We start from the raw sequence: 12,659 nt of genomic DNA, 5'->3' as shown, positions 1-12,659 counted from the left end.
CTTTCCTCCTCCAAGCTCCCTTTACCCAGACTCGTTGGATCTGCAATTTCGCAGAGCTCTCCTCCCTCAGAGCACTGAAAACATAGTTCGGGCTCCCTCAATGGCAAGAAGCGAAGACTGTCTCCATTGCACCGATCTGCAAGCAGAGCTGGAACAAATCCGTGCTCATCAGAAGATTTTGGATGCTAAAATCGACACTAATGCCCGGATCACTAGCGAGAAGCATGAGGCCGACCTCAATCTTTTTCTCCATCGAGTTTCTTCACTTCAGGAACAGTTTAATGATCTCTCCAACAGATGCAGCCATGCCCAGGAGTCCATTGACATTCTGAAGTTCATGATGGAAAAAAGAAATGCTCCCAACACTAGCTCTTCAAGCCTAAGGAACGCTGAAGTCGACAGCAAGCCCGATGAGTCTACAGCTCACCAGATCAACCATATAAACATAGATTAAGCATGCAATGTAAATTCTGCTTCTTATTATTCCAGTTCATTAGAATCTATACTTGTTCAGGTTTTCCAAAAGTCAGAAATGACAGGAGCAAAGAGGAATTTTGTCTTCCTTGTAGTATTTCCCTGCTTTGCTTCCCGGGCATAATGCCTTGTAATTCAGGAGCTTAGCCTCCTCAATTTTTTCCTTTTTTGGAATATAAATAGCAACCGATTATGTAAAAATAAAATAAAATTAAAATATATATATATATATATATATATATCAAAGGCAAGAATGAGAACTCCTTATGGAGTCTCCTCAAAGGGTGGATGAAATTAGTAGGAATTCCATTTGTTGTACAAGTTTCTCGAATGTAGGTTTTGGCTGCAAAATTGTGACGATAAACCAACTCAACCAACTTTAGGTTCAATATGGCCCTCATACTAGAGGGGGCTCCCTCAAGTGTTACGAGGTTTTAATTTTGTTCACTGTCACTGAACAAAAGCCTATGAAGCACAATGGCCAGATCTAGGGTTTATTGTATAGGTGGTTGCTAATGAGTCATAGATCCCTGCTTAACAAATAAGGCCTTCTCTTGCAGAGGCATTATCAAAGTGCCAGTGTTCAGCTATGACAAAATAACATAGCTTGAAAGATGTTGATATAGGAATAGAAGAGAAATTAGATAATCAAGCATCCTCCCTAGATACCTAATAATCTAACAAGAGCATAAACTTATAGAAGAACCCCTACATTAAACACAAATGCATTCAAGTATAGCATAGAAGCAACAATCTAATGATTTTTTGGTGATCGATTACACAAATTGTTCAATCTTTTACTCAGTATAGAAAATAACTTTGTTAGGGATGTTGAGGGGGTTGATACTCATCCCAGACCTTCCCAATGTCCTACAATACCACAAAAAATATGCTACAAATATTATGTAACCATAGGTAGCACTCATATGTACACAAGTTTTGTCAACAAACTTAAGCCAGACCCTTGAATTAAAACTCTATAATATCATGCTTTAGAAAAAATGCAATCTCTCTAGGCTCAAAATCCGACCATTTTACAATGAAAATGAAAGAATATATAGAGTATTACAACACTGAAGTTGTTACAATTTTTCTAGAATAAAATCTTAAACAAGAAACTAAAAATAAAATAATATCCCTAATTTGTTGCAGGAAACTTGGAACTACTAGAAAATCCTCTACCTTAAATTCTGGAAATTGGTTCATTGATGTTGATTGGTTGTTGATCTATTTTTGCCACAAATCTACCTTAATCTTTTTCTTGTTGATCCTTTGCCTTAAAATCTGGAGGTTGTTGAAGCTCCTCCGAAAAACTCTATTATTATGCCCATAAATTTGGTTGATTGATTAATCATGTGTCCTTTGATAAAATCCTTGGATAATTCAATTTGCCTTAATTATCCTTCTTGTGCTTAATCATTGCCTTAAAATTTGAAAATGATTGATTTTTTTCCACTCTTTAATTTTCTAAAATATCAATTTTTAATTTTTGAGAATAAGATATTTTGAAATATATATATATATATATATATTTCTTAAAAATCTAAAAAATCATATTTCTATATTTCCATGGAAAATATTTTTTTTGCCTTTGGTTTTGAAAATCCATATCTCCTATAGAAAACCATGTCTCGTTTTGCCCTGTTATTTTCTTCTTGAATTTCATAAATGAAATCCCAAAATATTTCCTTAAATAATATTTACTTTATAAAATCATCCATGGTTTTGAAATCGATGTCTTGTTTCTCACATGGTTTTATATATTTTGAAACTGCATATAAATATATAACTCATAAATATTTTCCTCAAATCCTTGTAAAACTGTCATTGGTTTTCCCCCCATGAAAATAATTAAAATCATTTTCAATTTCAAACCTTCGTGCAGAGTTTATAATGTTTAAAGGTCGGATTATAAAGTTGTTCCCAAATTAAAACTTTAAATAATTCTTTGGCTTGGGTAGGAATGAGTTTAAACCATCTGTTAAGTAGGAAAAGAAGTGAAGCAACATTTGGACTAGAGGAGCTCCAAAGATCAATCATAGCATCAATGTCCATACTAAAATCATTGCTAGTGTCACCCAAAATGGACACATCACCGAAACTACACTCATTTGACTTATGACATGCTTCTTGCAATGATTGAAATGTCTTGTAATTCTTTTCCAGTAGTGATAAGATAGTCTTTTGCCTAAAGATCACCCCTAAAGTCTTATTTTTACTATTAAAACAAAGACGACCATGTCATCCCATTCCTTGAAACTAATTTGAGGAAGAGACTTATGGGGTTCAATACAAACCACTGAGAGTCAACTTTTGGAGGTGGCCTAAAATTGTTCTTTCTAACTTTCAAGAGATGGGAAACACGAGCTAGAATTTTGGAGTTGGCCTGAAATTGTTCTTTCCAACTTTCAAGAGATGCGAAACACGAGCTAGAAATTGAGTATTCACTGAAAGTCGGCAATACAAATTATCTCCTGGATTTGCAATAAGTATCATGGAAAACTCTCTTTGGAACATGATAATGGTGCATCTAAAAATTGTCCTATGTGATAACAATTTAAATCGAAGAGGAGAAGATATATGATAAGGAGTATTTGCTACACACGCATCGAAATAAGGTAGTTCACATTTGAGAATATCTTCTTGAATGACCTGCAGTCGAATGGAACTACTAGTACCTTGTACCCTGTGCTGCAATTCCAACACCATCGAGTATCCAACTCGATTGTTATTACCTTCTTCGATACCTCCAACAATTTCATTGTCAAGTTCCATGTCCCAGACCCTATCTCTTATTACCTTCTTAGATACCTCTAGCAATTTCATTGTCAAGTTCCATGTCCCAAGCCTTATCTCCAGCAAAATATAGGTACTCTTAATTCCTTCCTTTTTCACAATGGTTTGAACTAGCATTGGATTCTTCAGGATACGTGGCCCTTTGGATTTTTGAAACCGAATTCCTCCTAGATGGCATTGCGTTGTTGAGGGCCTAGTTTTTCGCTCCTTCCCACCTACCATAGTTACTCTTAAAATATGTGTTAACATTTGTAAAGCAGTTTTGTTGAAACTTGGAAGTGTAATGCTGGGGGGACTACTGGTAAGTGGTTTTGGTGCAAGGGGTGTGCAATTTACTGGGATATGCCACATCAACTGAAATGGTTTCGAAGAAACAACTAATTGTGGATCCCCTCCCTTTGTTAAACTTCGTATAGGCAAGGCGTCGCGCAATTTGATCTTGACCATCAATTTATGAGCACTTATATTGACCATTAAAATTGCTTGTGCTTTACCCCTTAAATGAATGACAATTGGCAATTATTTCTGCGCTCCTTTTGCTTTGACAAATATGGCATATATCCCACATGATTCAAGTTATATGTGCCAACACTTTAAGTATAAATCTATGTGTATTGCACATAATGCCCCTCATGTGCTACTTCTTTTGCTTATCGCTTGTTGAGCTTTGACTTGGGCTATAAATTGGTCGCTTAGTGGACTTCAGCTCTTGGTGAATTTCTTATCGGTTGTTGAGCTTTGACTTGGGTTGTAAATTGGTTGCTTAGTGGACTTCAACCCTTGGTGAATTGTAGCACGAAAATAAGATTGGAGATTGAGCTCCCAAACCCAATATTTTTTAATAAAAAGTATATATATATATATATATATATATATATATATATATATATATATATATATATATATATATATATATATATATATATATATACATATATAATATCAAAAATTTTATTAAATATGGCTCAAAAGGATGTATATGAACCATTTTCTCATTTCAATTTGCATATGCCCAAGAGTTTAGCCGAGGTAAAAAAAGCTGGCAATTTCAAAAAACAAATGTAGCATTTCTTCGGCAAGAAAATGTTACAACATAGGCTCCAATTAGGACCGCTTCCCCCTGTGGGATGCGGATAACTGTAGACCTATGCTTTTTTGTCGGGTTAATGGAGTCATGCCATAAAAACCTATAATCTGAAGCTGCAATATGCAAACTAAAACCATATACTACATCCCTGGAACTTGTAAATTGTAACCTGACACCATATTGCAACTTGTGACCTACTCTGGTCAAACTGAAAAAATGCATACACACACTTCAAATTGAAAAGAAATTTGCAGTTGTGTATAAGTCATTGGATCGTGGAGTCATACCAATTCCCCTGAATGAATTTTGTCATTTCAATATCTTGGAGATGTGAACTGGAACCACACTAAAATTTGGAAACTGAAAATTGTTCAAACTGAAACTAACTATTGCAAAGTGTTACAATATCCCTTCTTTGATGATACCCGCTCATCACCAAACTATATGTCAAACTGAAATCTCATTGTCCATTGTAACATCTGACATGAAAATTTTGCTCATAATATTGATGGATGATGGATTTCGATTATGATTTTGTAACAAAATCCTATTGGAAATATAGTTGATCCTCAAGATAGATAATGATAGTTAACATATCTTAATCATAAATAGGGTGATCTGTAAGACCATCAAATGATCTTGTTCATGGTAGACTTACAAAAAAAAAACTTCACTAGATGGTAATCAAAGCACCATGAAAATATTCTTGTTGAACTTTAAAACTTCCTTTGGATGAAAGAGTTTAAACTTTACTTGATTTCTTTACCAACTAAATCTTCTTCATCCTTATCAGAATACATAATTCTAATTCTTCACAACATTCTTCAAAAATAAAATTAACTGGAAAATATCTCTTAGAATGATCATCAAATGTTGTGTAAAATTCTTTCAAAGAAGATATCCTAGGAGGAGAAAGAAACCTTCACCTCTATCATATTTTCGATAACTGAGAAAACACTTTGTGTTCGAGTATGCTATAATCTTGCTCATCAGCCAGTAGCATAATATCTTGTCTCAGAAACAATGTTGAAAGTGCACTTTCTTTGTTCAATATGATATCAATTCAAATAATGTACCATACAAATTTGAAATCATAAAAGTTTTTTCTTCATCTTGGCAACATCATCACGTAGAGATATCACTAAAATTTGAAGATATTTCCTTCATGATTTGGAGACCATTGGTCAATATTCTTTAAGAATGTTGTTCCAAACAACATTGTATATTGACTTTTCTTATTGTTTTTATCCTTCTTTTAGGTTTCATTTATTCTGGAAAGAAAATTGTAATCATACCAATCCCATCTACAATATGCTCTGCTGAAACTAAAACAATCCATAACTACACACCAAAACCAATTGATCTATTTAAAACCAAATTATCTAATTCCACACCCCTACTTGATATGAAAATTTATCTTGTTAACTATAGTTTGACTTCCAGTTTAACCAAGTGATCGGTGGATTATCTAACAGACCACATTGCATGCAGCTGAAAACTTGAAAATATTTACAATATGCAACACAAACTCCATAGCTAATACTTACAAGTGAACTTTGAAGAGTGCATCCTCTTTATACATCTGAGTTTTTTGCTTATTGACGAGAAGAATAAAAACACACAATTGCATGTCATTATCATAGCAAGAGATGTACTTGTCATTTTGAACTCGTGGAATCTAGAACCCATGGAATCGTCAAATAAACAAAGTGGATTTGCCAAGTGAAAGAAATGCAACCAATATCAATTGTCTAATCCTTGTTCACCAACAAAGAATATATCTAATCAATCATCGTTCTCCCGGGGAAAAATATCGTCATTACTCGGTTCCCTAGTAATGGCGCCAACTGTTGTATTTGTTTCTCGAAGGTAGATTTTGGCTGCAAAACTACATCGTGAAACCAACTCAACCAACTTTAGGTTCAATCTAGCCCCCAAACAAGAGGGGGCTCCCTCAAGTGTTACGAGGATTTAATGTTATTCGCTTTCAATGAACAACCTATGAAGCATAATGGCTTGATCGAGGGTTTGTTGTATAGGTGGTTTTTTGATGAGTCATAAATCCCTACTTAACAAATAACGCCTTCTCTTGCAAATGCCTTATCAAAGTGTTAGCGTTCAACTATGACAAAATAACATAGCTTGAAATATTTTGATAGAGAAATTAGATAATCAAGCATCCTCCCTGAATACCTGATTACCTAACAAGAGCATAAACGTATAGAAGAACCTCTATAGTGAACACAAATACATTCAAGTATAGCATAGAAGCAACAATCTAATGATTTATGGGTGATCAATTAAACAAATAGTTTAATATTTTACTTAGTATAGAAAATAACTTTGCTAGGGATGTCGGGGAGGTTGATACTCGGCCCACCCTTCGCACTGTCCTAAACTACCTCCAAAATATGCAGAAAAGATTATCCAATCACAGGTAGCACTCACATTTACACAAGTTTGTCAACAAACTAAAGCCGGAAACCCTTGAATTAAAATTATAATATCAAGATTTACAAAAAATGTAGTCTCTCTAGGCTCAAAAGCCAACCCTCTTACAATGAAAATGAAATAATATATAGACTATTACAACACGTTACCATTTTCCTCAAATAAAATCTTAAGCAAGAAACTAAAAATAAAATAATATCGCCAATTTGTTGCAGGAAACTTGGAACTGCTGGAAAATTCTTTGCCTTCAATTTTGGAAATTGGTTCATTGATGTTGATTGATTGTCTTTATTCCTGGAACTGGTTGCTTACTTTTTGTCACAAATTTGCTTTAATCTCCTGCCTGTTTATCTTTTTCCTTACAATTTGGAGGTTGTTTAAGTTGCTCCCTACAACTCCATTAATCTTCCCATAAATCTGGTTGACTGATCTTTTTTATAGAATTGATTAATCATTTGTCCTTTGATAAAATCCTTTAAGAATTCAATTTGACTTGATTATCCTTGAGGTGCTTAATCATTGCCTTAAAATTTAAAAGTGATTTATTTTATGCCACTCTTTAATTTTCAAAAATATCAATTTTACATTTTTGTGAATATAAAAATATTTCCCAAAAATCTAAAAAATCATATTTCTATATTTCCAGAAAATATTTTATGTTGGTTTGAAAAAGCATGTCTCCCATAGAAAACCATGTCTTGTTTTGCCATGTAAAATTGTTCTTTTCTTCATGAATTTCATAAATGAAATCCCAAAATATTTCCTTAAATAATTTTTACTTTGTAAAACCATCCATGGTTTTGAAACCCATATCTTCTTTCTCACATAGTTTTATATATTTTGAAATTGCATATAAATATAAAACCCATAAATATTTTCTCCAAATCCTTGTAAAAGGTTTTTTTCCAAAGGTTTTAATTGCCAAAATAATAAAATTATTTTCAATTTCAAACCTACGTGCATAGTTTATATTGTTTGAAGGACGGCATATAAAGTTGTTCCCAAATTAAAACTTTAAATAATTCTTTGTGTTAGCGTAGGAGTTTAAACCATCTCTGAAGTAGGCGAAGAAGTGAAGCAACATTTTGACTAGAGGTGCTCAAAAGATCAATCATAGCATCAATGTCCATACTAACATCCTTGCTAGTGTCACCCAAAATAGACACACCACGAAAACTAGACTCATTTGAATTGTCACATGCTTCTGGTCATGCTTGAAATGTCTTGTAATTCTTTTCCAACAGTAATAAGATATCCTTTTGCCTAAAGACCGCCCCTGAAGTCTTATTGCTACGATTAAAACAAAGACGAACAATGTCATTCCATTCCTTGAAACTAATTGGAGGAAGAGGATTACAGGGTTCAATATGAACAACCAAGGAGTCAACTTTTGGAGGAGGCCTGAAATTGTTCTTTCCAACTTTCAAGAGATGTGAAACACAAGCTAGAAATTGAGTATTCACTTAAAGTTGGCAATACAAATTATCTCTTGGATTTGCAACAAGTCTCATGACAAACTCTCTTTGGAACATGATAATGGCACATCTGAAAATCAACCTGTGTGATAACAATTTAAATGTAAGCGAAGAAGATATATGATAAAGAATATTTGCTACACACACATCAAAATAAGTCAGTTCACATTTGAGAATATCTTCTTGAATGACCTGCAGTCGAATGGCACTACTAGTACCTTGTACCCTACGCTACAATTCCAACACCATGTGAGTATCTAATTCGAATGTTATTACCTTCTTGGATACCTCCAACAATTTCATTGTCAAGTTCCCTGTCCCAGGACCTATCTCCAGCACAATACTGGTACTCTTAATTCCTGATTTTTTCACAATGGTTTGAACTAGCATTGAATTCTTCAGGATATGTTTCCCTTTAGATTTTTGAAACTGAATTCCTCCCTGATGGTGTTGCACTACTGAGGGCCTAGTTTTTCACGCCTTCCCACCCGCTATAGTTACTCTTAAAAATTTTGTTAACATTTGTACAATGGTTTTGTTGAAACTCGGAAGTGGAATGTGAAGGGGGCGTTGTTGGTAAGTGGTTTTCATGCAGGGGGGTGTGCAATTTACCCAAAGATGGTTTTGAAGAAACAACTAATTGTGTATCCCTTCCATTTTTTAAACTTTGGATGGGCAACAAGTTGCACAATTTGATCTTGGCCATCAATTTATGAGCGCTTATACTGACCATTAAAAATTGCTTGTCCTTTACCCCTTGCATGAATGGAAATTGGAAATTATTTGTGCGCTCATTTTGTTTTGACAGATATGGGATATATCCCACATGATTTGGAGTAAATTACATGATGGTGTTTACATGTGCCAACACTTTGAGTCCAAATCGATGTGTTTTGCACATAATGCCCCTTGTGGATACTCCCTTGGCTTCTTTCTTCTTGAGCTTTGACTTGGGTTGCAACTTGGTTGCTTCGTGGACTTCGACCCTTCATGAATTGTAGCATGAAAAATAAGATTCACGATTGAGCCCCCAAGCCCAATGTTTGGCTAGGGAAAAAAAAATTGGCAATTTCGAAAGAAAAAAAAATTGTAGCATTTCTTGGACCATAAAACGTTACAACACCATTAATGGGTGACATAAACAATTGGGTTCAAGCAATCTTGTAGATTAGTTGATGTAGTCAAAGGTACTTGATAGATCTACCTTTGTGATAAGAACCTTCTTATGTCCCACTTTTATTTAGTGCAATACTTTATATGTAGATTCAATTGCATATTGTATCTATTTACCTTTGAGGAATGCCATATGTTCAAAGGAAATTACCTTAGACAGGATAGGATTTAATCCAAAGACAATAATTTTGTAGGTTAAATGATAGATGAAATTGCATAATGATGTGGATCTTAACTGTCCAAATTCTTTTGGTTCATGTCCTTTGGGATGTTCATTACGAGGGTTAATTTCTCCATAACTTTTGTGATTTCTTACCCTAGGAGATCTTAGAATTCCACAGGAAAGCCATTTAGGCTTGGGATTTTTTATTTTTATTTTGTATCTCCTTCACCATTTGAGATACCATTATCAATTCAATGGGTTTGTACAAATCTACATTGTTGATATCTTCAACTGAGTAGGGAAATATCATAGCAATTGAGAGTGCATCTAGAATCGTTCCTTGTTAGATTGGGAATAACTTTGTTGAACATATAACTTCTTTGCTAATATCTTCAAAAGATATACAATCTTCTCCCCTTTCATTTCACATTATCCATTTTTAGTTATGACCACTTCTGTCTTTTACTTGATTTGGAAAGTATGTTGTATTCTTATTCCTTTTCTCAAGTCATATTGCTCGACTCTTTGTGTACCATCTTGCCTTTTCCCATGGTAGTAGGTTGCTCTTGTTTTTCTTTAGGTATTCTAGTTCAATGAGTTGGTTTGGGAGGAAACCTATCAATGATGCCTCTCCCTACAACTTTTCAATCTTTCCCTTCACTTAGCTCGGGTTATCATCTACCTACCCAAAGTTCTTGAGTGCCTAGTCATTTGATATCCTTTTTGTCATTGTTAAGTTTTGAAGGTGTTCCATAGTTTTCTCCCCTCCCCCTTTCATACTAGGGATTTAATAATTAGGGATAAACTCTTATAGTCCTAAAACTCCAACAAATATGGTTTGATTGTAAATGGTGTGGTGGTTTCATTTATTAGTTCCAAAATTCCAATATCATGATTGAGTCTCCATAAGCTAGAGTGGAAGATCTATGTTCCCTCACCAAAGTGAGCAGATCATCTTTTACAAGAAAAACATTGAACCTTTTTCCTTTGTATTCCTCACCTATCCTTCTGTTTGTTTGAGTGGGGGGTTAGAATAATAATTTCAATGCCAAAGAGTCGTGTGTCTTCCACCCAATCTTGAAAGAATTGTTGAAATATGTAACTAGTTTAGGTCTTCATAATGACATATGTAATCATGATTTTGTGTATTTAATGAAATGAGAAAAATAAATTTATTATTGTTAATCTCGAGGCATGTGTTTCATGCTCAAGGGAATCTATTTTTGGGCCAAAGCTCCCATTGTGAGCTCTTAGGGCTTGTTATTGAGTCGACAAGTCAATAAAGTCATTGTCATGTATGAATGATCCATTTGGGCATCTTAAAGAAAGAGTCAAAATAACCCTCCAAGATCAAGACAAGACCTATCAAACAAGTCAACCTACAAGTCAGACTAAATTCAAGTGATTGGAAGCGTATATATAGAGCACTCAGCCTCACTCAAGAAAAATTCATTCATTCATCAAGAAGAGTTTGATCAAGGAGAATAAGGAAGCCTAATACCTAGTGAAGGAAGAGGAAAGAGGAGAGAAACATTTCTGATATGTTTTGGGCCAAAATTCCTCCACGCGTGCGAAGATTAGGGCATCATTATGAAGCAACAAGAATCGAAGATTGCAGTCACTCAATGAAGCTGAAGTTGGGTCAAAGAAGATTGATTTAGCAAGCAGAATTAACAAGGAAAGGAAATCAAGTCAAGCGAAGTCAAAATGAATACGATCTATCCATTTTACTACCACATGTGTGACCCATGGTTTTTGCAGAAGAGGCCACAATTGCGGGTCTGCAACAGCTAGCCAAAATTTCTGAGTTAGGACCGAAATCTAAAGTTGTGGTACAAGTTTGACCAGTGTTGACTTGGAGTAGGAGAAGTTCATCCAGAGGAAGCATTGTCTTGATCTTGGAAGGGTTATTGGTCAAGGATCTAGGTCTAGGAATTTTTCAATTGAAGATTCTATAAGAAGAAGAATTATGTGGGTTTTCCTCTCAAGATTGGAAAGGTTTTGGCCCTAGTTGATCGCCTATATCATGTGTCCTTTGTCTCATTATTATTTACGATTTGGTAATTGTTTAATGAAGAAAAAAATAATAATAATCAAGTGAAAAGAAGAATCTAACATAAAGAAGTAAAATCACATCACAAACAGTTACCAAGCAACAGAAATCACCTACACTTGTTGCCCCTAGATTTCTCAACAAGAATTATGAGAGCGGGGTACTTTTGGCCCTGAGCCCTCATCTCTTTTTATTATTCAGGGTGGGTTATGTTTAGGTATCTCCCTATAATCAAGAAGGGGAAGCTAGCATACGCCTCTCCCTTATATCCTCCCAAAAACATTGCCTCTACTCTGGGGTCCATATATATATCTAACAAACCTTGGTGCTTGTTTAACTTCCTAGAGAAAACTAAAACTAGCATTGCATTGTTAGATTTTAGAACACTTACCTACATTATAAAATTCTTGCTTTAGATGATTATAAAACCATTTTAGTGTCCTTTAGCACTAAAGACCTTGAAGTACTAATCTAGGAAGTGCTTCCTCGAAATAAATGTGCCTTCTTTTTCAAGTATCTTTGTTTCTTGGATAAAAATAACTAAAGGATTTTGAATGGTGAATGTTCTTCTAAGGGAATTTAGCTTTTGGGTGATTCCTAAGCCCTTGTGATTGATTGCGAGTAAGATAAATGGGGAGGGGTTCCAATGTGGATAGCTTCACTCTTAGAACCCCATCAATGATTTTTTGCTTTCTTATACTTCCCTCTCTACCTATGCTATTACCACTATTGTATATGATCTCCTTCTAGGTGGTTTCTTGCTTTCTTCCAACCCCCCTTCATTGATCTAGAGGGATTCCATTTCCATCTTGCTCCTTAATTTGATTTTCCCTTTGTATTGAATTGTCTGTTGTTAGAGTAAGGCTTGGAACATTCTTTCCGAGAAGTAAAGTCCACCCAATTTTGTTCCCTTTATAAACCTCTATATATTATGTATACTTCTCTTAGCACTTGGGGATGTGAATTATAAAGACAAAATTTTCTATG

The 12,659-nt window shown here is 34.6% G+C and overlaps 2 pseudogenes; both read right to left on the bottom strand.

The window, feature by feature from the left end:
- Positions 1-2,343: 2,343 nt before the first annotated feature.
- Positions 2,344-3,492, bottom strand: LOC149224571 (ribosomal RNA small subunit methyltransferase pseudogene; annotated as a pseudogene).
- Positions 3,493-8,016: 4,524 nt separating this feature from the next.
- On the bottom strand, positions 8,017-8,805 carry LOC149224570 (ribosomal RNA small subunit methyltransferase pseudogene; annotated as a pseudogene).
- Between the last annotated feature and the right edge of the window lie 3,854 nt (positions 8,806-12,659).

This window comes from Pinus tabuliformis, chromosome Q (assembly GCF_031772625.1).
Source record: "Pinus tabuliformis cultivar Carrire ecotype Pingquan chromosome Q, CPIR1, whole genome shotgun sequence".
NCBI classification, from domain to species: domain Eukaryota; kingdom Viridiplantae; phylum Streptophyta; class Pinopsida; order Pinales; family Pinaceae; genus Pinus; species Pinus tabuliformis.
This window is presented reverse-complemented; position numbering and strand designations above follow the sequence as displayed.